Below are 27,129 nucleotides of genomic sequence, written 5' to 3' on the forward strand. Positions count from 1 at the left end.
TGGGTGAGGAGATTGAAGCCCCTAGAGGTTATGAAGTTTGCACAAGGCCGGACAGCTAGCATCGGAGCTGGGATCCAGATGCAGGAGTGTGGCTCCAGGAGGGGCTTGTAAACACTCCCTCTGCTCTCCCCTGCAGGTGCAAGCCAGCCCCCCGCTGTTACTGTAAATAACATGATGTGGTTCACTTAGTCCTGAAATTCACATTCTTTGTAGCTTTCTCTCTGGGGCAGCAAGCAGGAGCAGCCAGGGACACTGAGTACATGCTTCTGGACTATGACCAAGAACGTAGATGGAAGGAAAACTGTTTAAAAATGGGATCTTTAATGTGCATTTTTCAGTGGCCAGAAAAAATCCTGCCTAGTGAGGAACTGAATCCCTATTAGCCACGTGCAAATTATGCTTCAGACACCCCCGCTGCCCTTGGGTCCACACAGTCAGAACTACAGTGGATCAGGGACATGAATCTTGTGCAAATGCAGGGAGTAGGAATACCTGCCATTTTAAGATCTCAAGGAGTATGAAAAGCATGTGAAGCTTTCATCAGCAGAGACCTGCTGTCACTTCCACTCTTTCCCTCAGGGCATGTCCACAGCTTCACTGGTTCTATTCAGAATGAAGACGACAGCTAGCACCTGCTGACCCCTGAATCAGTGATAGGTTCTCCCTTGAAAGGAAGCATATCCCCTTCATGGGTTACAACTAGTTCATAACCTAAGTAATTCTACAGATGTAGAAGGGATACTTTCATTGGTTCTGCTATCACAGACTTCCCTCCAAAAGAACATGCCACCAGTTACCCCATTTTCACCCATTAAAATATACTTAACAGGCTTCCTTCTTTAGTGCAGTTTTAGGTTTACAGAAAAATTCACAGAAAGTGGAGTTCCCATATATTCCCTATGCCCTGCACACAGCTGCTCCTGCTGCCAGCGTGTTACATTAGTGGATGCACTCATTCTTTTTGACATCTTCCATTCCTCCTCCACTAAAATTTAACATGCCTGATATTCACGTCTCTTATGGCATTTACGTGCGATTTATATCACTTCTCACGTTTATGTGAAGTTTACAACACATGCATGTTTTCTGTTTAAGCTGGGTTGGGGGCAAGTTTTCTGTGTAAAAATACGATCATTTGTGAGTCTCATGCTGCTGGGTTTTTGGGTTGTCAGGTCCTGTTGACCATTGCTTCAGTTATTTGGATAATTGTCTACGGACTTTCAGTGTTCATTGTATTTTCTGCAAAACTTCCCAAGAACCTGAATGGAACAGACCCAATCCAAAAGTACCTGACTGTGCAGGTGGGCCATGCCCCACTGCTTCCCTCATCAGTTTTATCATCATGGTGACCCTGAACGCCATATATGAGAAAGTGGCAATCATGATGACTGACTCTGGTAAGCTCCTCCAGCAGCTGAGATAATTTCTACACCAGTTTTAGAACCAGGTCAAAACAGAGACTATCTTTTAGGCACTTCAATTGCAGTACATTATAGTCTTTAGTTAACTTCAAGTGCAAACCTATTTTCTCTAGCCTATATGAGAAGTGAATTAGCTCCATTTTTGCATTAGTAAAAGGGACAAAGGAAGCTTTAGAATGTCCAAGCTCTGTGTAAATATGTCAGTGCTTAATAATAATTTCAATTACATTAGATAATGTACCCTACTGTTGAAAGTAAATAGTCTCTGTATTGCAAATAAGTGGAAGAGGGTCGTGGCTCCAGTGGCAGATTTGCTTGTGCGTTACGGAGAGGATAAGTAATCACACTGTTATGTGTCTTCCCCCCATGCTTTTCCTGTTAGTGTAGCTCCATTCTCATCAGCTGCGGCTTCTATAATAAATGTTTCTTCTCTCTGGCTTGTATCCCACCCAGCGGCTTAGCAGCCTAAGTTAAGTGCTTCCCACACATTGCATGTGGCTGGATGATTCTCCCAGTGGTCTGCTCAATGGTCTTCTTCTGAAAATACTAAGACCAATTCAAATTCTGAACTAAGAGGATGACCCGTTTTATGTTCCCCAAATGCTTCTAGCAAGTTGCCCCGTGTTTTGTTTGTCTTCTTCAATAGTCCTACCTTACTGCCGTTCAGGGAGACAAGAGAATATTATTTAGCAGGATGTTTAGAAGTAGCTTTCTTTCAAATAACACCTGACAGAGGACAGTTCTTGCCCATTGGATACTGTTGTGCTTATAAATTTTAAGGAACGGGTGTTTTGTTTTTTTTTTTTGCCTTGTGGGATATTGCGTTCTTAGTGGGAGAAACTCTTGCAACAATGTGTACAGTTGGACTTAACATAGTGGATATGTTAAGAAATTCAAAACAGCTGATATGAAAACAGTGTGAATTGTGTATATATATATATATATATATATATATATATATATATATATATATTTATATACATATTTATTGTGTTAACTCATGTGTCCGTGGCTTTGATTAGGGTCTCAAAGCCGTTCACAGTTTTACAGACTTACCTTTTCTTTATTCTAGCTGGAGAGCTCCCAAGGACCAGACTGACTATGAGAACAACCCAGCCATGAAGGTGTTCTTGTTCCATTTTGTCAACTACTACTCCTCGTGTTTCTACATCACATTCTTTAAGGGCAGATTTGTGACTTATCCGTGAGATCTGGTGTATTGCCTGTAACAATACAGAAATGAAGAGGTGTGAATACAGCTTTGTGTTCTGACAGTCTAACCTGTTTCAGGTTTTCTCTTAGTTGCCCAATGAGGAGTGTCTTTACTCTCTTTTCCTTAGATTTTTTTTAGGCATAAAATAATGACTTTATTTCATGTTAGAGCTATCTAAAATTTAGATGAGATTTTCTTTCTAATATTCCAGTGTGACCCAAGTGTCTGTCTCCTTGAACTGATGACACAGCTGACAATAATCATGGGAGGACAGTCCATCTGGAATAACATACAAGAGGTCTTACTTCCGTGAGTACTCAGTCATGTGATCTTGGGGTGAGAATGGCCCACCCACCCACGTCATTTTCCTGCGTGCCCATCACTAGAACAGGGGAGACTCTCTGCTTATTAAAGCTCTCCGGATAAGATGATCCAGCCAACAGTATAAACGTACCTGCTGTTTAATAATTATGTTTAAATACCTTCCTCTTTATGTTTAACATAAATCCTCAAGTGCTATAGTCTCTGCTTATTAGCACATCACTGGGGACTGACTGATCAGAGCCCATTGAGAGATGGCCCTTTTTGGGGCCATGAACTAAGTTTTCCTACAACTTCCTGCAAATTTCTCCTCCTTTTATATATGCATTTAAAATTCCATAACAGGAATTTGTTGAGTGCCTAGTATGTGCTAGTCACTGTATTAAATGTTGTACAAATATGTATGTGTGCTTGTGTGTGTGTGTACAAGTTAATCACCCAAACAATCCTTATTCTTATCTTCCTTTTGCAAACGAAGATCCTGTGGCTTAAAGAGGGTAACTGATTTGCCCAAGCTCTCATTGCCAATAAGAGACCACTGTGGGACTCAGATGTAAGACCCTATCTCTCTGAATCCAGGTTCTTCTAAGAACAGAGACTCTCTTAGGGTCCTAAGGCACAGGGTTACATAATGTTTTAAGAGACACTTGTCTAAAATAATAACAACAGAGGTTTTGACTTACTGTTCTCTTCCTAAAAATGAGAAAAGCAGATGTTAGCAAAGGTCACACTGTCCCTTTGATTTTCACATAAACACAATCCCACATCAAAGTGGACTGTCCAGTGTTATCTGCAATTTCTGAACATTTCAAGGAGCTTACTGTATTCGCTTTCTGTTGCTGTTGTAACTAGTATCCCCAAACATCATGGTAGTAGGAAGAAAAAAGAAAAAGTCTCCACTAAACAACACAAATTTAACCTTGTAGGGTTCTTGAATGCAGAAGCCTGCTGAAGTCAAAGTGTTGGCACGGCTGTTTCTGAAGGCCTCAGGGGAACCTGTATCTTTGACTTTTCTGTCTTCCAGAGGCCACCTGCGTCTCTTGGCCTGTGACCTCTTTTCTCTTTCTCAAGGTCAGCATGGTTGTGTGCCTCTGACTCTGATCCTGTGGTCAGATCTCCTGTCCTCTCTCCCCTCTTCTGCCTCCTTCTTCCTCCTTTAACGACCCTGGTGATTACACTGGGCCCACATCTATAATCCAGCTGGTCTCTCTTAGAGTTGACTGGTTAGCAACCTTAACCACATCTGCAACCATAGGCCCCTTTGCCAGGGAATCTGACCTCTTCCTATGTTCTGGGGATAAGGACATAGACATAATGGCGGGGAACATTTTTCTGCCTACCACACTAACCTTTTTAAGATAATTTCTGGCTTTGAGTTTCTGTTTTCATGAAACTGTTGATCTCTCTTCTGTCTTGCCTTCCACACCAGCATTCTGCTCCTGGCCAACCTAACTGCAGAGCTCGCCCCTCTCTGTGGTGTCCCCCAAAACCACTTACACAAGCAGGTCTTATTGTTGTTTGTAGCATGGGGGAGAAACTCAAACAACTTGAATTTTGAAATAAAAAGCTCCATCATTTTAAAATCTTCCATGCCACTATAAAAAAATTTATTTTTTTAACTTTGTTTTCTAATTTTTAAACTATATTAAACTTTGTAACTTTTTTTAAACTTTACTTTTTTTCTTATCATCCTTCATTGTAGGCTCCAGAAACCTGGTATTCTGCCCACCACAACCAAGTTTCTTTTCATTGTTTCTCCTCCCTTCCCTAACCTTCCTTCTCTCTCCCTTATTACCAAGTTTCTGTCCATTCTCTTTATAGGGCAGTTAAATTATTTTTTCTTTGTTTCTTTCCTTCTGTTTTTGCCGAGTGAACATCTTTGGGTGTCAGTGTGTCCTTCCCAGTTTCTTCACATGGGCTACATCTTTCAGCTTCAGTATGGAATACTGGGGTCTGTCTCGAAACAAAGGCATTTCCCTTGTCCCCCAGCTCACCACGCCCTTCAAAAAAAAGATTCTGATCTTCACTGTGAAATGAATCTTTTTTTCCCTGCTGTGCAGTAGACAACCCTTAACCTGAGCTCACAGTCAGGTATTTCCAGAGGAGTAAAAGTAGGTCATGTGCAAATAATACTACTTTTCTCTGTGAAAAGTAATAGATCAGATAGAGGAAATACTTAACTCAGATTACTCAAAAGCATTTCCTGAAGGAAATAAGTAAATTATTTAATACTAAATTTTGTTGAATCTGGTAATCCGTGAGCTATTTTTACCAATCAAGAAGGATATATTTCCAAAACTGTTACTTAGCAGTTTATGTGAAATGAAACTTGCTCACATGAACTAGTTTAAAATAAAGGATGCATTATAGTATCTGTGGTCTGTTTATACCTTCGCTTAAGTAAGCACATTGTTCTAGGTTCCAGTGAGCTGAACTTTGCCTCCATGTATTTCTACTAGGGGCTAAAATATTTAGAGAATATATTTTGAATTATGTTTCCCTTTTTTGAAAACCAGGAATTCTGAATTGTAGCCAAGTTCGAGGGTGGCTTGTTTTTTCCTCACTGCCTCTTCTCTTTGTATAAGTGCAGTTTCCTTCTTAATTTTTCATATAAAATCCTAACATACCAAAGATCTATCAATTACTGTTGCTGCACCAAAACTATACCCATCCTCAAAAATACATAGGAAGGGAAAAGAAAACTTATCAAAATTAGCGACAATTTTCATGCTATTTAAATATGTCTAAAGGAACATAATGAAATGAATTTCACTGTATCTCACCTGCCTCCATCCCCCCAATACCATGTAGGGTTCTTGAGTAGGATTCTGGGAGCAAATAAAGAAGGACAGTGATGCCGTGATCCAGGCTCCCTCTGGGGTTTCCCCAGCACTTGGATCGGCACCTGGTATAACGTAGGTTTCAGTCCGAGCCAGCTGAGTGAGTGACTGACTCACAGGCATCGAATGCGTAACATCAGTGAATTAACAGCATTCTTTGTAGGACTCAGAGGATAAGCTGTGTGCCCTGTGGCCTTCCCAGCCTCACATACCATTTTGATGTCGGGGTCATTTCTGGGAATGTTATTCTGTACTGGACAAAAGGCTAGTACAATTCCAGGGTTAAGCAAATTTCCTAGGGAAATTTTATGATAAAATATTAAGAAAAATAGTTAAATGCCCAAAATGACATAGCATTGTCCTTTGGTGTTTAGATAATGTATGGCTGTAATTTTCTTACTTTATATGTTTTCTACATTTTCCACTGTGCGTATGTACTACTATATAATAAGAAAATCAAACGATTAAAAGAGAAAATCTCTCTTCTCCAGATATGATTTGGTTAGAGGATGAGTCAGATACATATAATAAGAGAATCTTAAATACATGTGTCCATAATTCACTCTTTAAATTCAGGAACAGGAAACTCAGGAATGAAATAGATTAAGAGAATCAAAAATACTTGTATTCAAGATTAGCAAGTAGGAGTGTCCTCAACAGAAATGGTGATAATCTATAATTCAGGGATTAAATGTGATAATAAAGGTACAAAGACAACATGAAGTAGAAAATGCCACGTGGCAAGCACAGAGTAAAGGGCAATATACTATGATTATGCCAATATGTGTGGTCAATTCCCAAGCAAATGATTGTGTAACCCCTGCTAGAGGGAGAAAGCTTCCAGCCTTGGCTGGAGAGGGCGGAGTATCCAGTGTCTGTATTTTTTAAAATGTCTACAGGTGCTTCTCATGTGCAAATTGATATCCCTGCATGAGAACCATAACCCAACAGAAAACCCAAAAGACGGAGGACAATGATGGGTGGACGACAGCCCAAGCTTTTCTGCCACTGATGAGTGGTTCCACTCAGGAAGACTGAGCAAGAGGCTCAGAGTCTTAGCTAAGGAAAAGCAAGTCGGGACTTCTAATATGACCTAATGCCACCGACGTGGGAGGGCAGTTCAGCACAAGAAGGGAGTGCCAGATGAGTTAACATGGAAGTTTCATTCTGGATCCAAACCGTGATGGATTTGGGTCCCGGAGGGTAAAAGCCCTTCTTCCCTGGGGCATGGACCGGATTCCACAAGTGGCTGAGACAGGAAGTATGAGCCAGAGAAAAATTCCCCCAGGAGAATCCCGAGTTTGCTTACCAGGGAGGGTGATGGATGAGCGCGGTCCCAGCACCACCCGCACCGCAGGGCTCCGAGGGGCTGTGGAGCTGCGCGCCCCCGGCCGGACCTCAGACCTGCCTGCAGCGCTCTGGGCTGCGGCCTGGGGAGCGGCTTCAGCAGCAGGCTGGCCCCGTCATTCTCGTAGGTGCTGCAGTGACCCCCACCCCTGTGGCCACGGTGATCCCAAGCCAAGGGTCTAAGTGACTTCAACCTTATTTACAGGTGACCACAGCCGGTTAGCCTGTGCTGCTCAAAAGGAAGACCCCACATGGGGTTTTGCTGTGTCAGGGGGTTGCTAATACCTGGCCTGCTTTGAATCGTTTCATCATGATAGCATCCTGGACGGTGGAAGTTTCATCTCTCAATTTTATTTCAACTTTTTTTGTTGAAAGTATAATTAGATTACAATACTGTTAATTCTTGGTGTACAGCATAGTGATTCATATATATATATATATATTCCTTGTTATATACTTTTCCACTATAGGCTATTAAAAGTTATTGAGTGTAGTTCCCTGTGCTATACAGTAGGATCTTGTTGTTTGAAACAAAAATTACTAAACAAAGTAACAAATTAAGCAGACTAAACCTAGCCATATATATGACACAGTTGAGTTTATCTCAGGATTTTAAATGTGGTTTTGATCTCCAGGATCGCTTTATCAAATTATCATATGTAAAGTGCCTGTGAAACACTTCTCAAAAAAATGTTTTAAAATCATAAGATTTAGAGAATAAAGAAGGAAGATAATTATACTGAAAAGCAGATATCAAAATATAGAAATGGGCATTTGTGATACAGTAATATCTGAAATATTGGAAGAACGTGTTGAATAAGAGGATCCAGTGGTGTGTCTACTAACCGCAACATTCTGCCATAGCAGTGAATGTAAATCATCTTCTGAGATCTGCAACAATTGCATTTTGAATGTAAATAAAGTTAAATAACAAATAAGCCATGAAGTGCGGATTCAGATTCAGGGGTATCTCGAGTCCATATCCCCAGCACTTCCCAGAGCTCCCTGCTCTTCCCCTAATGTCATTGAAAGAAGTGGGGAAAGTTTGTGAAGCGAAGGGCATGTTCCATTGCAAAGAAATCTCGTAGCAAACCTGGGAGCATGGCCAGTGAAAGGTTAATGCTGAGATTAGAGGCCATGGGAAACCAAGCAGAGGCAGCTCTTTACAAGTCACATCAAATGCTCTGTGTGTGTCTACGTGTGTATGCATACAGACGTGTGGGCATGTATGATGTATACACCTGCCTTTCATGTGAAGCCACCTCACTGTCCAAATTTGAAATCCATCCAAACGTGCAGTCCAGTCAGTCGAAGCTCAGCCAGACGCTATGTTGTCTGTTGTTGCTCTGTCTCTTCTGCTGAACTCCACGAGTAAACCACGTGCCAGCTGTTGCTTTCAGGGACAAGAGCTCTGTAGGTCACAGGTCCATGCCTTGTTTCACTGCCAAATCTGATTTCCTTTCAGGACAAATTACCATTTGAAAAAGGGGGAAGCATTCAGTTGACCCACAAGCCTCTAAGTGAGGAAAAAAATATCCTTAGAGATAGCTCTATGGGACAGCATCCAGAAGGGGGCAGAGCACTGGGCTGCGAGTCGAGGCTGTGTTTCTTTCAAGCTCTGCACTGAATTTGAGGTGGCATGTCACTTCTTTGGCCCTTGATTTGTTCAGCTTAAATTAGGGTTTTGGACCTGTTCTATCCAACATTAGAGTATCACTTTTTTGCTCGGTGACCCTCCATGGCTCCGCAATTCCTTCAAAGGGAAAGATGCCCACATCCTCAAGGCAGCCTCTAAGGCTCCACCCCCAAAACCACCACTTATTTCCTATTCACTGTGGCCCACACCAGTCTCCATGATGTCTGTCCTGCGTGAGTGTCCTCCAGGCCTGTGATCACTGTTCCCTCTGCCCCTCCGCTGCCCACCCCTTTGCTTCTGTCTTTGCCTTATTCAAAGGTCACTGCCCCATCCCCACTCCTCCCTAGCACACATTCCTCACCCTCCTTTATTTTCCTCCACAGCACTTATCACCAGCTCAAAGTCCCTGTATTACTTTATTTTACTTATTTTCTCTGACGATTTTCAGACTGGAAAGGCCATGGTGGATAATAGCAGAGAAATGGGGGTAAAAATGTCAAATGAGGGAAGGCATCTTCTAAAATCTAAAATGCCCACCTGAAAAGGAGGTAGGAGATAAAGTAGTAGTAGTCGTTACAATTTTGGTAAACCCAAGGTGCGTAGTCAGGACTAGTTTTCACAATATTTGAGGGTAGGGAGGCAGCAATAAAAAGAAATTTATCCTGAAAACAAGAAATTAAATTCTTGGGAAGATGATGTGTTCAGCTTGAGATGTCAGTAATACTTTTATGACCTTGGTCTGATAATATCCTGCCTTATAATTTGATCTGTTTGACAGCTGGGTCATGAATCTAATGGTGCCACAGTTTCGGGAGCAGAACAGACCACTCCACGATGGGAACTGGACAACCATCTGTATCCCATGGACAAACAGGGGTTATTTTATGAATACCCTGAAATGAGTAAGTCATCAGTGGAGATTTCTGTGCTGTCGGTTATACTAGAATATGCTTTGGGTCTCAGAAGCATCGGTTACCGAGCCAAACAATGTCCTAGCATACCGAAACGGAACCCACTTTTCTCCATTAGATGCAGTTATGCAGTCAGGCTTTCAAATAGGGTGCCTGTGTGTATCTTTGTCAATATTTATGTTGTACAAAGCTGAAGATTGACTGCCAAAGAATGAAATGGGATACTCATTCAGGTACATCTCCACCATTGATTCTCAGATCCTTCTGGTCATGTCGTCTAAGGATGAACTCAGAACCGTTACTAGATGTGACTCAGCTCAGGATGTAGCCCGTGTGGCACAGCTGTTGGCTGATATCCTTCTAAACAGAGTCATGTGAGCCAGCCAGCCTGTGCAGAAAGCCCGCAAAAGCATCCTGCCTCATTGCAGCAAGGTTCACAGGGTCACCCCTTCCACATCTCACACCTGCCTTTGATATTGTTCCTATTTCTTCTGGCCGATGTTTTCTGCCTGATTCCTTGAGTGACCTCATGGCACATCACTGGCTTGATTTCAGGATGAATTTGCTGATCTGGAGTATCGGTAGAACACAGACCCCTCCTTCTCCAATGTCTTTGTCCATTTCTGTACATTTGCTTGGGCTCTGTTTCTCTTTGGTTGAACTTGGTTTTGAGCTCTCAGTTGCCTTTAAATTGTTGCATCTCAAAATAGATTTCCATAGGAAACTTTATCTTTACTATTATGCATGGCGCACTTTTATCTACTAGAAGGCTGATGATGTGCACGTTTTGTATCTGAGCCCTTTCAGCTCACCATTGCCTTGAAGTAGTTTTTTTTTTTTTTTTTTTAGCTTAGGAGACAGGAAAGGATTTTTGTCAATAGGCTTTGCATTTAAGCATGCAGGTTCATGTCTGCAAAGTCACCCCTTTGTGCTTCCTGCTTATAAGTCTACAGATAGAGGGAGTTTTCTTTTTCCTAATTTACATTCTATATATAAAATAACTGCTTTTAAAAATATACATTATACATAGAAACGCATCTGGTTCCCTCGGTGAATGAAAGGTCATCTTGTGGCATCTTCAGTCAGCTATGCTTTGTGGCCTGGTGTCTGATTTGAGTTTCATCTTTGCTTTTGTTGTGTTTAGTGACCAGGTTCCATTAAGGGTGCAGCTGCTGTCCCTGGTGTAGAAATTATGTTCATTTATTCTTCTTATTTTCAAAAGGACTTTAAGCCAATGACCTGTTATTCCAAAATGAGTCATAATTGTAAATATGTGTTATTGGGGCTATTACCAGCATTAATAATAACAACAACATTCTGGGGGCAGCATATCATTTGGTATTTTAATACACACAAAAAAAAGCCTTGGAAAAAAGTTATTGTTCTAATTAAGTCAAATAAAGGTCATGAAAGGAAAAATTGTACGCTTTTGGGAGAAATTGATAGGACTTTTAGAACTTTATAGTCTCATTAAAATACCAATTAAATAATTCAGCCTAACTCTACCCTACATAACAGGATGGCATAACAGCTATTCTAGAGAGATTGTTCAGATTTATTCATTTTCCTATTATCTAAATAATCCCTGATGAATTAGAAAATTCAATCCATTTCTGAGAGTAGGCAGCCTGTTATTCTGTATTCAACGCTGGAGTGAAACTTATTTTTGTGTTCTTTTCATTCACGGGAGATAGAATTTCCAAGTGTTTTTTGAATTCTTTTTGTTCCTCTAAAATAAAGTGCCTTTGGTGGTGATCCCCTGACCTCAGTTTCCTCCTCCCAGTTTTTCCCATGATCATTAATGACACCCCACCTGCCTTTTTAGTTATGCCTCTTAGCTGCTGAAGGGGAACAGCTACTGACAGATGACCCTGGAGCCCTCCACCCGTGCCTCGTTTGGCCTCTAAACCAGCCACCAACACTAGTCTCCTTCGCCTGAAGTAACTTTCTCTGCTTTTCTGCCTGGAAGGACTCTTGCCAAGCCTTGGCAGGAACCCCTCCACTTTTTAGAGATTTTCTGCTCTCCTTTCTAGGCATGAGTTGCACTTGATTCCTGTCTTGATGGTGCGTGATCGTGTCCGTGTCCATTGTGCTCCCCGGATGGACTGATCCTGTCGGAGGCAGTAGTCAGGCTTTTCATATTCCCGTCCATGTCTGGTGCACCACAGCCTGGACCCAGGTTCTCATACATGTTTAAGTGACTTGAGCTTGGAGTTTCAACACACTCACATACAACTGTTAGATGAGGTGGCGGTAAAATTGTCCCCAAGGCCCCCACAAGGTTCTATATGGCATATACTTTTTTCTGGGAGAAATTTCTCTTTTTTTTTGTTTTCATGAATTCCCCACTGTCCTTTGAGATTATTAGAGTAACCCTGAGTTGTTAACCACAATATCTCTCCCCCCACCAGCCAATGATCCTGCTGCCTGAGAACTCAGACATGGGACATAAGAGAAATAATCTATCAGTCTTAAAATCTGGAAGCCATAAGATACCGTTTTGTACTTAGAGCACCCACAGCACAAACACCAGTCTCTCAAGAATTTGACACTGACTTCCCAGAGGGCAGGTGCCATAAGTGAAATGCTGTGAGGGATGAAGTGAGAGCTCTTCATCTCTGGTACTGCCTTTTCAACCCTTGATGTCTTAACTTGATCTTCCCTTCATATATTATGTTCTCCATTTAATTTACTGCATTTAATATCAGTTGTACTTCAACATCTCCTTGCACCTGCCCCCTCCATTCCCTCTCTCTCCAGTGCTCTCCCACCCATGCCTCTCCTGCGCTCTCCAGGACCAGGCCTGTCTCCCCCACACCCTCACCTCTGTTCTGTCTGCCCAACACCTGCATTGACATTTCCTTAGCTCTGCAGAATGAACTTTCCAAAATGGCAGCTGAGTAACTGGGGGGGATTGTAGACCTCTCATCCCTTTACTGATTCATTCATTTATCCAACCAACAAACATTGAGCACTGCTATGCCAAACACTGTATCAGCTGCTGGGGGACCAAGACAGGTAAGACTTGGTGTCTGCACTCCCCAGGCCAGGCAAGGCATGGCGAGTAGTTGATGGATTGCTAAGCAGGGGAAAACAAATTGGACTTCTTAGAGCTGGAAATATTTGAACTGAATCTTGAAAGGTGAAAGGAAGTTAGCTCTCTATTTTGTGGTAGAGGGAGTGGACACTACATGCAGAGAGGTAGAGACATATAAGAGTACATGGCATGAAGCGGCTTGGCCAGACTGAAGAACAACAAGTAGGCCTAGAACAAAGGATACATAGGTGGGAATATCAAGTGAACAAGGCCTCTGTCACGATGGGCCTTGTGTGCTTAGACTTCAATATATCCTTAAGGAAGCAGGGATATATTGGAATATTTGTAAGTAAGAGAATTGCATAATGTTTATGTTGAAGAATATCTGGTTATTCTGGCAGCAGAAAGGAAGATACTATTTTTGGGGGGAGGCCCATATTTTGGGGGGAAAGGATATTTCGGGGACCAGCCCAGGTAACCCAGACAACAAGTGGCACACGCCTTCAGTGAGGCCCTGGGCAGAAGGAGAGAGACATGGGCGGCAGAAGTGGTGACTGCTGCAGTGGGGACAGCAGGGCTAGGGTGGCCGGCCGCAGAGCTGCTCAGGTGACTTTCCAGTGACCCATCTGGAGAGCGGATCTGCAGGGGGAGTGTAAGGGGAGGAGCTGGTTTCGAGGAGATATTTCTGTGTGTGGCATTTTCAGTGCGAAGTGTCTATGGGATATCTAAGGGGTGATGTCCATTGTTAAGCTGGATTCACCAGTCAGGAGCTCAAAGGAGCTGTGGGTGAGGCCGTGGGGGCAATTCAGTCCTGCCAGGCGGAGGATTGAAGACGAGGCCCTGGGGAAAAGGGCCATGTACATGGCAAAATGGAGAAGAGAAATCCACCAAGGGAAAGAATAGCAGAGCAGTTGAGAGAAAACTAGTTGAGGCAACACAGAAAAGGCTGTAACCTGGCTTAAGAGGGATTTGAACAATGACTAAAAGGAGCATAGTGAGAAAGGGGGGTGTGTGGGGCAAAAAAGCAAGGGCTAAATCCCACTTTTAATTGTTTAAACTGAGGAAAAGGTGGAGGAGGACTACACTTAGGTAGCCTTTAAAAAACAGATCTGTGTGTATCTGTGTGTGTGCATATGTGCACACACACCTTTCTGCCTGGGCTTTTAAAATTTATTTAAGTAAAACAAAAATTAAGGGGGGAAAATATTCCACTGAGAGGAAAATATTTGTCCACGGCAAAAGCTACCTGGTAATCAAATAAAGAGGAGCTGAAAATGCCCACTGGTTTGAAACACTCAGCCACTGGCAGTGCAGCTCCTGTCTCATTGCCACAGTGAGGGCCGTGGGGGATGCAGTGCTCTGAGCCCTGGAGGAGTCATCAGCGCAGGCACTTCTCCAAGAAACTAAACTTTAAAGGGAAGAAGAAAGTATAGAAAGTAACAGAGAGCAATACAGGGCCGTGAGGGAGGATTGGGCGAGGGTCAGTTTTGTTTTACAGGGGGCGTTTCTGGCCTTGCTAAGTTGCTAGGCCTTTGTTCTTCTTGGTCTTTGTTCCAAAAGCTTTTTAGAAAGTTCTTCTCGCTTGAATATCTGAACAGATTAAATCATGTTGGGTTATTTCTAGTGTTTTATTTTTTAATTAAAAAATTATCTGGAATTTATTTTAATGTCAAAAGTGAGGACAATGTACCAGGCCTTCTAGTGGTTTAGCTAATTACACCAGTACCTGAATCCACTGATTTTAAGTGTCAGTTTTATAATATTACTAAAATCTCTTAAATATCCATGCCTATTCTTGAAATGTATTCTATTTCATTCATACACTCAGCGCACTATTACTATACTGTTTCCACGACAATAGATTAATACCTCCTAAAATTGATCCTATTTTATCCTTTTCCAGAATGTCCCTAATATTACAAATTCAAACATCCCTCCTCATTATTTTATTTGTATATTTGTGTATATTTCTGGAAGAAATTTAGGATCACCTTTCAGAATTTTTTCTTAAATCCATTCAGGTTTATTAAGTAAATTTGCATTCAGATACTAAATTTATTTTGGAGAAAAAATGTTCTATGTCCCCCAAAATTGAGTCTGCCAACTGAAGAGGATGGTGCATTCTACTGTTCATTCAATAATCATTTTTTTCTCTTTTTTTAAGTCATTTATCAGAATCATTTTAACATTTTTCATTAATTTATTTCTGAAGAGTCTGTGCCTTTGTTGTCATTATAAATGGTAACTTTTCTGAGTTTGAACAGGGATGATTGCTAATGAAGTCTTAATTTCTAGTTTCTCTTGAATAAGAAGGGGATCAGACAGTGTGGGTCCCTCTTTCCAATATGGTGACTGTGAGCAGTGTATTTCATTAGGATGTCCACTTGCCAATTTGCCAGTGGCTGCACCCACTCCACATATTTCTGCTACTTACCTGCCCCCTGTAGGCAGATGTGTTCATGTAGGGTTAGGTGGGTTATGGAAACAGATACTGACATCACTGCTGCCACATTGCTGACCCTGTGGCATCACTAACTCTGGTTCTTTCTCTGTGACCTCCCTGAATATGACAGCTCCTTTTGGGCTGTGGACATGAGGCATCTTTACAGCACTGTCGGTTTTTCTGCAACACACCCCTGCCTCTCAGGTCACAAGCAAATGTCAGCTCCTCCTACCCATCCACCCCATCCACAGTCTTGCCGTTCCTGGCCAGAGTGGTCCCTATCCCTTGACTGAGCAGTAACACTAAAGGGACTACAAACTTGCCTCTCATCCACAGTCTTAATTACATACCTGTGCTAGTTTACTTAAATGTCTGCCAGTTAGGGTCTAAAAGTCTTTTAGATCTCTGGCCTTATCATTTCTAACTGCTCCCCCACCCCATGGAACAGCTTAATGCAGATCTCTGCTGCCCCATCTGTAGCAATGCCCTGTAAACTACAGACAGAGAGAAAAGAACTTCTAAGCCACCACCATAACTTTGACTTCTTGTGACCACACAGACCATAGAAATATCAAGATAAAAATTCCTGAAGAAGGATATTTTGCTAAGGAAGACACTTTAATTGCATACTTTTCTGTGACTTGTAATAACTTCAAAGAATGTGCCGCATTCACCTTCCCAGACTCAAGGGAGCTTGCTCACTTGCCTGTTTTCAGTGCATTTCCTCCAACATTCTCTATGCAGAACTTTCCCAAAAGTACATTCCTTATTCCGATTTAAATTCTTATATACAACCACAGTATTCTTTTTCTTAATCCTCAATGACAAATCATCTTCCAAGATTGTATTATTTCAACACTGAGAGTGAATAATATGCTTCAAGATTCCCAAGTTTATTACCAGCAAATAACTATGGTTGGTTGAAGATTTTTAAGTATGTTATTCCTACTAAGGTTATATACATGAAAGAAACAGGTTGTAATGAGTCTTCTTCCCAGAGATTTTATATTTGCCTTTTGTTTGGATTCTTTCACTGTTGAACAATATTATTACCATGAATGTCTTTTCTCTTTGGGATTTAGTTCACCATTTGCCCCTCTCTCTTTACAGGAGTAGAGGAATTGATGTTGGCCTTCCATCCATCCACCACTCCATGTTGTGTGTCCATTCCTTCAACAGGTATTCAGTTTGGGTTCACCACCTTATCTGTGGCCTCTTTCCAGTGGCCCCTCTGTTGGCTCTTGAGAACAATATATTGCAAATCAGAGTGGGTATGTGGAAACTTGACTACCCAGTATAGACGCATGGTGCCAAAAAAAGCCCAGGACATTGCAGCATGGCAGCCCACCATGCAAGGAACAGCAATTCTGGTTGTGGTGGACCAATGTGAGTAAAAAGGCTTCATGGGCTGAAGACTTTGAAAAGTCCAAACATGCATTGACATTGCTTCCTAAGGAATCAAGTGTTGAGTATTGTTTAATATGAGAGGGAGATGCTAACACTATCATCGCTATAAACAACATATTTGTTGAAACTGTAATTGTTATTATTTTAATATTTTTTATAATTATTATTTGTGACATACAAGAGCTCTTACAGAAGCAGTTGTTAAGAAGCGTGGCCATTATACTGTTGCTGAAGTGTTAATTCAGTAGTAGCATGGTAATAGTATTAATAAGTACTCACTCGTTTGATCCTCACTTGGCTTTAAAGGTTTCCCAGCAGTGCTTGTATAATGGAGATAGAAATCCATCCATTTAAGAGTTTGTAGAACCTAAAATAAGAGCAGTCATTCCACCGTATTTTACCATATATTCCAGACTATCAGTTTAAAGTAGGAAAAACATGATGAGGCCATACAAACCCTTTGTGCATCCCCAATGATTCATTATATTCCTGGACCCCTGGAGCAGAGGTTCTTCCAGAATGTGGTCCCATTTCTCCTCCCCACCCCACTCTTGGCCTTTGCTACCCACTGTTGGCCATTAGCTAAGCTTCCTCATGTCCTGCATGTGTCTGTTCTGTGAGGAAACAGAACTCAGCTGTTTACAAACTGTAGTGACTATGACCAGTCTGAACAGTCTCTCTCCTTCCCTGCCCACACCCCCACAGGGCAACAGGGGCCTCACAACCACAGCGATTCCCATGCCAGCCCATCAGGGAGCCTTCTTCCCTAGAAATGTTCTTACAACCAGGGCTGTTTCTTCCCTTACTTCGCTGCCAGTTTGACTCCCAGGTTACAGTCCCCAACAAAAGGCTATCCCAGTTTGAATGCCTTAATCAAGTCATATTTACGCTAAGTCCCTGGCACTTTCCCATGAGCACTCATAGAAACAGAACAGGGCCTGGCAGTGGCTGTGGGCCAGGTTCCTGGGTGAGGGGACTTGCTGGGCCCTTCAGGTTCTGTAGTCTGGCCCAAGATTTGCTCCCAGCACGGTGTCTTCCCATCTGCATGATTTCGTGCAAGGCTTCAACACTTCAGAGCTTCATTTAATCCCTGCTTCATATTTTAAGACTGTTATGTACCAAAAAGTGTGCTTAGGGAATTCAGTGAGTCAATGAATGGATGTCACATAAGATGGTCCTCAGGGAATTTTAGTTATTTTCATTATGCACCATCGATAAAATTGGCTGCACAGACTTGGCCAGGTATCACAGCTACAGGCACAAGAATTTGACAATGTGTCACTGTGGATCATAGTCACTATTTTACACAGTAAAACAGCTACCTGAGACCACTCAGCTGTCAGCCCACCAGACTCCCCACCCCAAGATCCCTGAATTTATCTGATTTGCTTGCTACCCCTTCTTTTTGGAGAAAGTTGGCAAATCACACACAGTCAATGACTGCAAGTTTATGTCCATTCCCATTCACTCAATTTGCCCCATTTTCAGTATCCACTGTGCTGCAAAACATAGACTAATGTTCAGAATATGACAGCAAGGCCTTTCCCGTTCCACAGTCAGAGAAGCATGAATGTGTCATGTTTAATATGGCATATGACACTAAGCAAGGCAGGAAAACAGGCTCCTGTGCTTTAAGAAAATTTTTAGTAATGACGTTTGAAACTAAAAGTGTTTTTGTTTGACCTTCAGCTAACCAGAAAATTCAATTGACTCCTATTACCCATTCCTCAGGTGTCGTGGTTTGATTGTATTAGGCACTTTTTCCTCATCTCCCCAGCATGACTTTGCTCCATCAGCACAGATGGAGTGTCTCCAAGGCTGCTCCGTGTGCATGGGCGTGTGTGTGCACACATGTGCCCCCACTGGTTGGTGCCACTGATTCATATCCAGGGGTTGTTCTGTCTTATAACTCAGGCATTGCTTTATTATATCCTAGAAAATTGCTTTTAGATCATTGATTGAACTATAGACCATCCTCTTGCCCACATTAGGAAGTGATGTCTTCCAAGACACAGGTCCTCTGTGCTTGTATTTATGTATAAGTAAGAATTAAATATGCATGTCATCCCCTCATATATTAATTTGTGCCTTCCCAATTGAATGTGCAGAATAAAGGCTAACTTCCCATAACAGGAGAACTTTTAGGAAGAAAGAAGAAGGAATTAGCCACCAGGGAGAAGACAGTATATCAAGCAGGAGTTTGGTATAAAATCATTTACTCTAAAACTGCTCTGGCTCAATAAATAAGTGGAATTGACATTGTTGTATCATGCCAGAGCATCTGCTATTGAAGACAGACTTTAATTTACTTTGATATAACTGGAAAATTGTGTTGGAACAACATGGGAAATGAAGCACACTGCATCTATCTTTACTCCTGAAGTGTGTTTCACAGCTACTCAGTTTTGAGGAAAAGTATCTTGTCTGGAGACAATACAATTATTTTCATTGTTGGAATTTTTCTAGCTTCCAGAAGCACATCTGCAGGTGATTCTGTAAAAGTCTAGAGTTGACTTAAATAGCAGGAAATTTTAGCCTATTGAAATCAGGAGAAGTGAAATATTTTTGCCTACTACCACCACCACCACCAGGCAAGCACGTGTACACCCAGAGAGGTTTCACATCAGACAAAATGACAAAGCTGTTTCTGTTACCGTGGCCAAACTTGTTCTGCTCGCTACACAACAGCGATAAAAAAATAAATCAGGAGACAAGGTTTTGGAGCAAGGTATAGTAACTTTATTCAGAAAGCTGGCAGACTAGGAAGATGGGGGACTAATGTCCTGGAGAATCATCTTGCCCAAGTCAGAATTCAGGCCACTTGTAAGCTAAAAAGGGGAGGGAGTGTGGTTGGCTGTGCAAACTTCTTGCTGCAGGCATTCTTTGTTCTTGCAGTCATCCATGTGGGTCAGGATGTGGTGTCCCTGTAAATCTCCAACAAAACAAAGGTTATTCTCTATTTTGCAACTTGCCATCCCTGCATAAGTGCAGAAGTGCTAACATCATTAAAGGTCAGAGCCCCGAGAATAGGCTTTTCTGTAGGTTTTAGGCTAAAGGCAACGTTGTTTTACAAAAGGTGCAGAGCCAGCAAGATTAAGCCTGGAAAACAGGGCACAGTGCTTCAAACTAAAGGAACAGATCCAATGTGGCGTCAGATTTGTTCTCTATTACAGTTCGAGTTAGGGGAAATTTTGCAGTAGAAAATCCCCTCAGTTTTTTTTCTTGCTTTACCTGATATCTTGTTTGTTGTCTTGTGGTCTCATGGTGTCTAAACCGTATGTTCAGATGAATACTATTAAAATCATATGGTGCAGAAAACATATCTGTTCTGCTTCAAAAAATGACTGAAACATTTAGCTTTGTTTATTCCCATAGAATTTGGATTGAATCATTTCTCAACTTTCTTCTTCCTTCAAACCAGCATTTTACTGGAGGGATTAAAGCCCAAATTAAAGAATTTTGCAGGGAAATATACACAAAATGTTATGATAACTCACAGAGAAAAAGTGTGATAATATGTGTGTATATGTCCATGAATGACTGAAAAATTGTGCTGAACACTGGAATTTGACACAACATTGTAAAATGATTATAAATCAATAAAAAATTTTAACAAAAAAGAATTTTGGAGAAGACTCATGTAATTCATAACAGCTTTATATCCGAATTTAAGGCTGACCCATATTTATACTTTTAATCAAGGAACACAATAAACTTACTTAGTCGATCATTTATGGCGTTTTTAACTTTGTCCATTTAATCTTTTGGAATTTGAGAGGCTTATACACCTGATCTAACAAAACAGGAATCATTGCTTGACTCTGTGAATGAAAGAATCCCAGTATAGTTTCCTGCAAGTATATTTTATTAAAAATAATAAGAAATTCTTGCTCTCTAATAAAGCAACAGACAGAAGAACATACTGAGTGTTTAAAATAAATAAGACTATGGGTTAACTTATCTAAACAAGTCAAGATAGTTTAGGGAAAATAGTATGAACTTGAAGGAAAATACATATTGTGTAATTAATATCCTATTTTTAAGAAGAAAATGATAAAAGAAACCCAAAATTTAATCATTTATCTAGAAAGTAGTTATATAAAGCCAACTTATTTTCATAAGTTACATAAATAAAAGGGCTATCAAAATCTACATTATTAAAGATTAAATTATACCAAATAGATCACCAAGGTTGATTGATTTTCATGATATTAATAATTTGTGAAAATATAACTTACATACAACATATCCAAGCAGCCCTTCAGTTATCCACATTACCCTAGTCTACAGTTATTCTTACTGTACTTAAAACAAGTAATAGGCAAGGTTCAGGCCCTTGCTTTTGAACTGCCACTGGAATTCTGGATATTCCCTTAGGTTAAAGACCAAAAGCAAAGTAACAATTCTACTTTAAAGCAGTTACTTAAAGACTTTAAAACATTCACTATCTATATCCAGTTACAGGAAAGAATTAAGTTTTCTGAAGCTTAAAAAAAAGAAATCTTTTGCTGAAAATGAAATTCTGTCATGTATGCTGACCATAACTATACAGGCCCAAAATTAATGCTCCCTTTACTGTTTTCCTACCAACATAGGTCATTATCTTCGCTTTCAAATTCCATTTATGCTAGATGAACGAACGCCTCTCCACATGCTCAATTCTGACAGTTGAGTGTGTGTGAAAGCCGTCAATCATCTAGCATATTGGGAACACACAGTTTCTTTACAGTGGGAAAATACACGACATAAATATATATGGGGAGGTACTAGCTCCAACTCGGTTTTACAGAGAAAAGTGCATGAACTTGAAACTGACACTAAGAAGCATACTGAGAAATCACATTAAGTGTTTCTATGGCTCCTCAATCCCTTTATGCTACACTAACGAACGCGTCTCCACATGCTCAATTCTGAGAGTTAAATGTGCGTGTAATCGGTCAATGACCTATCTTGTTGTGAACACACAGTTTCTTTAGAGTGTGGAACTATACTACATATATATATATATAGATAGGTAGTAGCTCCAACACGATTTTACATTGATAACTGCATGAACTTCAAACCGGCACTAGAAAACATACTTACAAATCGCAGTAAGTGTTTCTAAAGTTACAAAATCCATTTATGCTACATCAACGAACGCCTCTACACATGTTCAATTCTGAGAGTTGAATGTGTGTGAAAGCCATCAAACAACTAGCTTGTTGGGAAAACACAGTTTCTTTTCTATTGGAAACTACACGATATCTATATGATGAGATACTAGCACCAACCTGGTTTTACAGTGGAAATTGCATGAAATTCAAACCGGAACTAGGAAAAATAATGAGAAACCAGACTAAGTGTTTCTACTGCAACCCATTGCCCTCATCCTAGATGAATGAACGCCTCTCTCCATGCTCAGTTCTGAGAGATGAATGTGTTCAAAAGCCATCTATCGGTTAGCTTGTAGGGAACACACAGATTCTTTTGAGTGGGGAAAAACAATATATACATATATATGGGAGGTAATATTTCCAAGTCGACTTTACAGTGAAAACTGCATGAAATTCAAACCAGCACTAGGAACGAAACTGAGAAACCAGAGTAAGTGTTTCTAATGCAACCCATTCCCTTTATGCTAGATGAATGAACGTATCTTAAAATGCTCTATTCTGAGACTTAAGTGTGCGTGAAAGCCGTCAATCACCTAGCTTTTTGGGAACACACAGTTTCTTTTGACTGCGGAACTACACTTCATACATATATATGGGGAGGTACTAGCTCCAAGTCGATTTTACAGTGAAAACTGCATGAACTTCAAACCGGCACTAGGAAACATACTGAGAAATCAGAGTAAGTGTTTCTAATGATACCCATTCCCTTTATGTTAGATGAATGAACCAGACTCCACATGCTCAATTCTGAGAGTTAAGTGTGTGTGAAAGCCGACAATCACCTAGCCTGTTGGAAACAAACATATTCTCTTGAGTGGGAAACTACAATGCATTCATATATATGGAGAGGTACTAGCTCCAACTGTTTTACCGTGAAACCTGCAGCAAATTTACCGACACTAGGAAACATACTAAGAAACAAGAGTAATTATTTCTAGTGCAACCCATTCCCTTTATACTAGACGAATGAAAGCCTGTGACATGCTCTGTTCTGAGTTTAATGCTAGCGAATTCCATCTATCACTTAGCTTGTAGGGAACACAGTTTCTTTTGAATGCCGAACTAACTACATACATATATACGGGGAGGTACTAGCCTGAAGACGATTTTACAATGAAAATTGAATGGACTTCAAACTGGCACGAGGAAACGTAACTGAGAAACCACATAATTGTTTCAACTGCAACCAATTCCCTTCATCCGAGAAGAACTAACGCTTGACCCCATGCTCAATTCTGAGAGCTGACTCTGTGTGAAAGCCATCTATCACTTAGCTTGTAGGGAACACAGTTACTTTTCATTGGGGAAATACACTACAAACGTATAAATGAGGAGGTACTAGTTCCAAGTCAGTTCAAAAATGGAAAATGCATGAAGTTCAGACCGGCACTAATTAATATACTGAGAAAACACAGTAATTGTTTCTATTGTTAACTATTCCCTTTATGCTATATGAATGAACGTCTCTACACATGTGCAAATCTGAGAGTTAAATGTGTGTGAAAGCCGTTAGTCAGCTAACTTTTTGGGAACACACAAATTCTTTTCAGTGGGAAACAACACTAAATACCTATATATGGGGGCGTAATACTTCCAACTCGGTATTACAGTGAAAACTGCATGAACTTCAACCCAAAATAGGAAACATACTGAGAACACAGAGTAAGTGTTTCTACTGCAAATCATTCCCTTTATGCTAGTTGAAAGAACGCCTCTCCACATGCTCAGTTCTGAGTGTTGAATATGGGCAAATGTAAACTGTGACTTAGCTTGTAGGGAAAACATAGTTTCCTTTGAGTGGTGAAATACTCTACATATATCTATATTGGAAGGTAATAGCTCCAAGTCGTTTTTACACTGAAAACTGCATGAATTTCAAACCACCACTAGGAAACATACTGAGAAACGAGAGTAATTATTTCAAGTGCTACCTCTTCTGTTTATGCTAGATGAAGGAACGTATCTTAACACGCTCAATTCTGAGAGTAAGTGAGTGTGAAAGCAGTCAATCACCTAGCTTGTTGGGGAAACACAATCTTTTTCATGGGGAAAATACATGACATAATTTTATATGGGGAGGTATTAGCCCCAACACGGTTTTACAGTGAAAACTGCATGAACTTCAAACCGGCATGAGGAAACAGACTGAGAAACCAGAGTAAGTGTTTCTACTGCAAACCATTCCTTTTAGGTTAGACGAACGAAAATCTCTCCACATGCTAAATTCTGAGATTTAGGTCAGTGTAAAAGCCATTAATTACCTAGCTTGTTTGGAAAACAAAGTTTTATTGAGAGGGATACTCCACTGTATATATGTATATGGGATGGCATTAGCTCCAACTCGGTTTTACAGTGAAAAATGCATCAATTTCAAACCGGAATTAGGAAATATACTAAGACCCCAGAGTAAGTGTATCTACAGCAATCCATTCTGTTAAGGGTAGATGAACGAATCCCTCTTCATATTCTCAGTTTCAAAAATTGAATGTGTGTGAAAGCCGAAAATCACAAATCTCCTCCGGATCACATAGTTTGTTTATAGTGAGGAACACACTACATAAATATACATTGGCAGGTACAGTTTCCAACAAGGTTTTACAGTGAAAACATCATGAACTTCAAACCGAAAATATTAAACATACCGTGAAATCAGAGTATGAGTTTCTAGTGGTACCTATTCTCTTTATGCTATATGAATAAACGTCTCTCCACTTGCTGAGTAATGAGAGTTAAGACTGTGTGGAAGCCATCAATAAACTAGCTTGTACAGAACACAGAGTTTCATTCAGTGGGAAAACAATCTACATACATATATATGGGGGTAATAGCTCAACTCGGTTTAACAGTGAAAATTTCATGAACTTCAAACAGACACTAAAAAACATACTGAAAAACCAGAGGAAGTGTTACTACTGCAAACCATTCACTTTCTGCTAGATGAATGGACGTCTGTCCACATGATGAACTCTGAGAAAATGTCTGTGTGGAATCCGTGAATCACCTGACTTGTTGTGAACACATAGTTTCTTTCTATAGGAAAAAAAATTTATACATATATATTGGGAGGTAATAGCTCGAACTCGATTTAACAGTGAAAACTGCATGAAAGTCTAAGCGGCTCTAGGAAACATAATGAGAAACAAGAGTAAGTGTTACAACTGCCACCCATTCACTTAATGATAGATAGAGGAACAAAACTACACATGCTCAATTATGAGAGAGATGTGTGTGTGAAAACAGACAATAATCTACATTTTTGGGAACACAAAGACACTTTTCAGGTGGAAACAACACTGCAAACATACATATAGGGAGGTACAAGCTCCAACACGGATTTACATTGAAAATTGCAGGAAATTAAAATCGGCACCATGAAACAGACTGAGAAACAAGGGTGAGGGTTCCTTCAGAAACACGTATCCATTGTGCAACATGAACGAAAGTATATCCGCATGTGTATCTTTCAACTAAAACGAAAGCATGTGTTCCCAACAAGTTAGTAGAAGAACAGTTTTGAACACACTAATCTCTCAAGAACTCAGCATGTGGAGAGAAGACATTTCATTTGGTACAAAGAGAAAGGATTGTAGGAGGAACACTTACTCTGGTATCTCAGTCTGTTTTCTAGTGCCGGTTGAAGTTATTGTAGTTTTTACTGCAAAAGCGAGTTGGAGCTTGTAACTACCCGTATATATTTTTGTAGTGGAAGTTGTAAGTGAAAACAATATTTGTGTTCCCAAAAAGGAAGATGAAGGACGGGTTTCACACATAGTTATACCTCACAAATGAGCATGAGGAGAGACTTTCGCTCATCTTGCACAAAGGGAACGTGTTGCATGACAAACACTTACTCTGGTTTCCAGATCTGTTTCCTAGTGCTGGTTTGAAGTTCCTGCAGTTTTCACTGTAAAACCGAGTTGGAGATTGTCCCTCCCCATATATATGTATGGAGTGGGGTTTGCAATTGAAAAGAAACTTTGTGTTCCCTTCACGCTAGGTGAAGGACGGCTTTCATACACACATATCTCTCAGAACTGAGTATGTGGAGAGACGTTCGTTCATCCAGCACAAAGGGAACGGGTTGCAGGAGAAACGGTTACTCTGGTTTCTGAGTCTCTATCCTTGTGCCTGTTTGAAGTTCCTGAAATTTTCACTGTAAAAACGAGTTGGAGCTTGTACCTCCCCATATATATGTGTGTAGTGGTGTTTGCTACTGAAAAGAATCTTTGTGTTCCCTTCAAGCTAGGTGAAGGACAGCTTTCACACACACTTATCTCTCATTACATAGCATGTGGAGAGACGTTCGTTCATCCAGCACAAATGGAACGGGTTGTAGGGGAAACACTTACTCTGGATTCTCAGTCTGTTTCCTAGTGCCGGTTTGAAGTTCCTGCAGTTTTCCCTATAAACCCGAGTTGGAGCTTGTACCTCCCCAAATATATGTATGTTGTGGTGTTTGCTACTGAAAGAATCTTTGTTTCCCAACAAGCTAGGTCACGGACGGCTTTCACACGCACTTATCTCTCAGACCTGAACATGTGGAGAGACGTTCGTTCATCTAGCACAAATGTAATGATTTGCAGGAGAAACACTTTCTCTGGTTTCTCATTGTTTTCTAGTGCCGGCTTGAATTTCATGCAGTTTTCCGTATAAAACGAGTTGGAACTAGTTCTTTCCTGTATATATTTATGTCCTGTTGTTTCCCACTGAATAGTATCTCTGTATTTCTCATAAGCTAGGTGATTATCTGCTTTCACACACAGTTATCTCTCAAAATTTTGCTCATGAATAGACTTATATTCATCTGAAATAAATGAATGTGTTGCAATAGTAACACTTATTTTGGTTTCTCAGTATGTTTCGTAGTGCCCGTTAGAAATTTATTCCATTTGTTTTTAAACTGATTTGAAGCTTGTACCTCCCCTTATATATATCTGTAGATCAAAATCCACTGTGTGTTCTGAACAAGCTTTGTTATTGTAGTTATTGTATTCTTTCATACATATTCATCTCTCAGATTTTATCATATTCAGAGACTATTGTTCGTCAAGCATTAGTGTAATGTTGAGCAATTGTAACTCTCTGATTTTTCAGTATGTTTCCTAGTGCCTGTTTCAATTTCGCTCTGTTTTCTCTGTAAAACATTGTTTTAAAGAGTGCCTCCCCGTATACATTTATGTAGTGTGTTTCCCCAATCGAAAGGTAACTTATGTTCCCAACAATCCAAATTATTGTCGTCTTTCACGCAGATTCATCTCTCAGAATTGTTCATGTGGAGAGGCGTTCGTTCATCTAGCATTAAACGAGTGGGGACCCGTAGAAACAATCTGATTTCTCAGTATGTTTCCTTTTCCTTTTTGAAGTTTATGCAATTTTCACTGTAAAACCTAATTGTAG

General features: G+C 40.5%; 1 long non-coding RNA gene across 1 annotated transcript in view; it reads left to right on the forward strand.

Moving 5' to 3' along the window:
• The window catches only part of LOC140690362 (uncharacterized), a 50,652-nt gene extending 34,137 nt beyond the window's left edge, over positions 1 to 16,515 (forward strand). Inside the window, exons 5-8 of the long non-coding RNA XR_012065629.1 lie at positions 2,494 to 2,668; positions 2,846 to 2,943; positions 9,557 to 9,680; positions 16,280 to 16,515. This is a non-coding gene — a long non-coding RNA (uncharacterized lncRNA). The remainder of the gene's footprint in view (positions 1 to 2,493; positions 2,669 to 2,845; positions 2,944 to 9,556; positions 9,681 to 16,279) is intronic.
• Positions 16,516 to 27,129: the final 10,614 nt, after the last annotated feature.

This window comes from Vicugna pacos, chromosome 30, assembly GCF_048564905.1.
Source record: "Vicugna pacos chromosome 30, VicPac4, whole genome shotgun sequence".
In the NCBI taxonomy this organism is placed as follows: Eukaryota; Metazoa; Chordata; class Mammalia; order Artiodactyla; family Camelidae; genus Vicugna; species Vicugna pacos.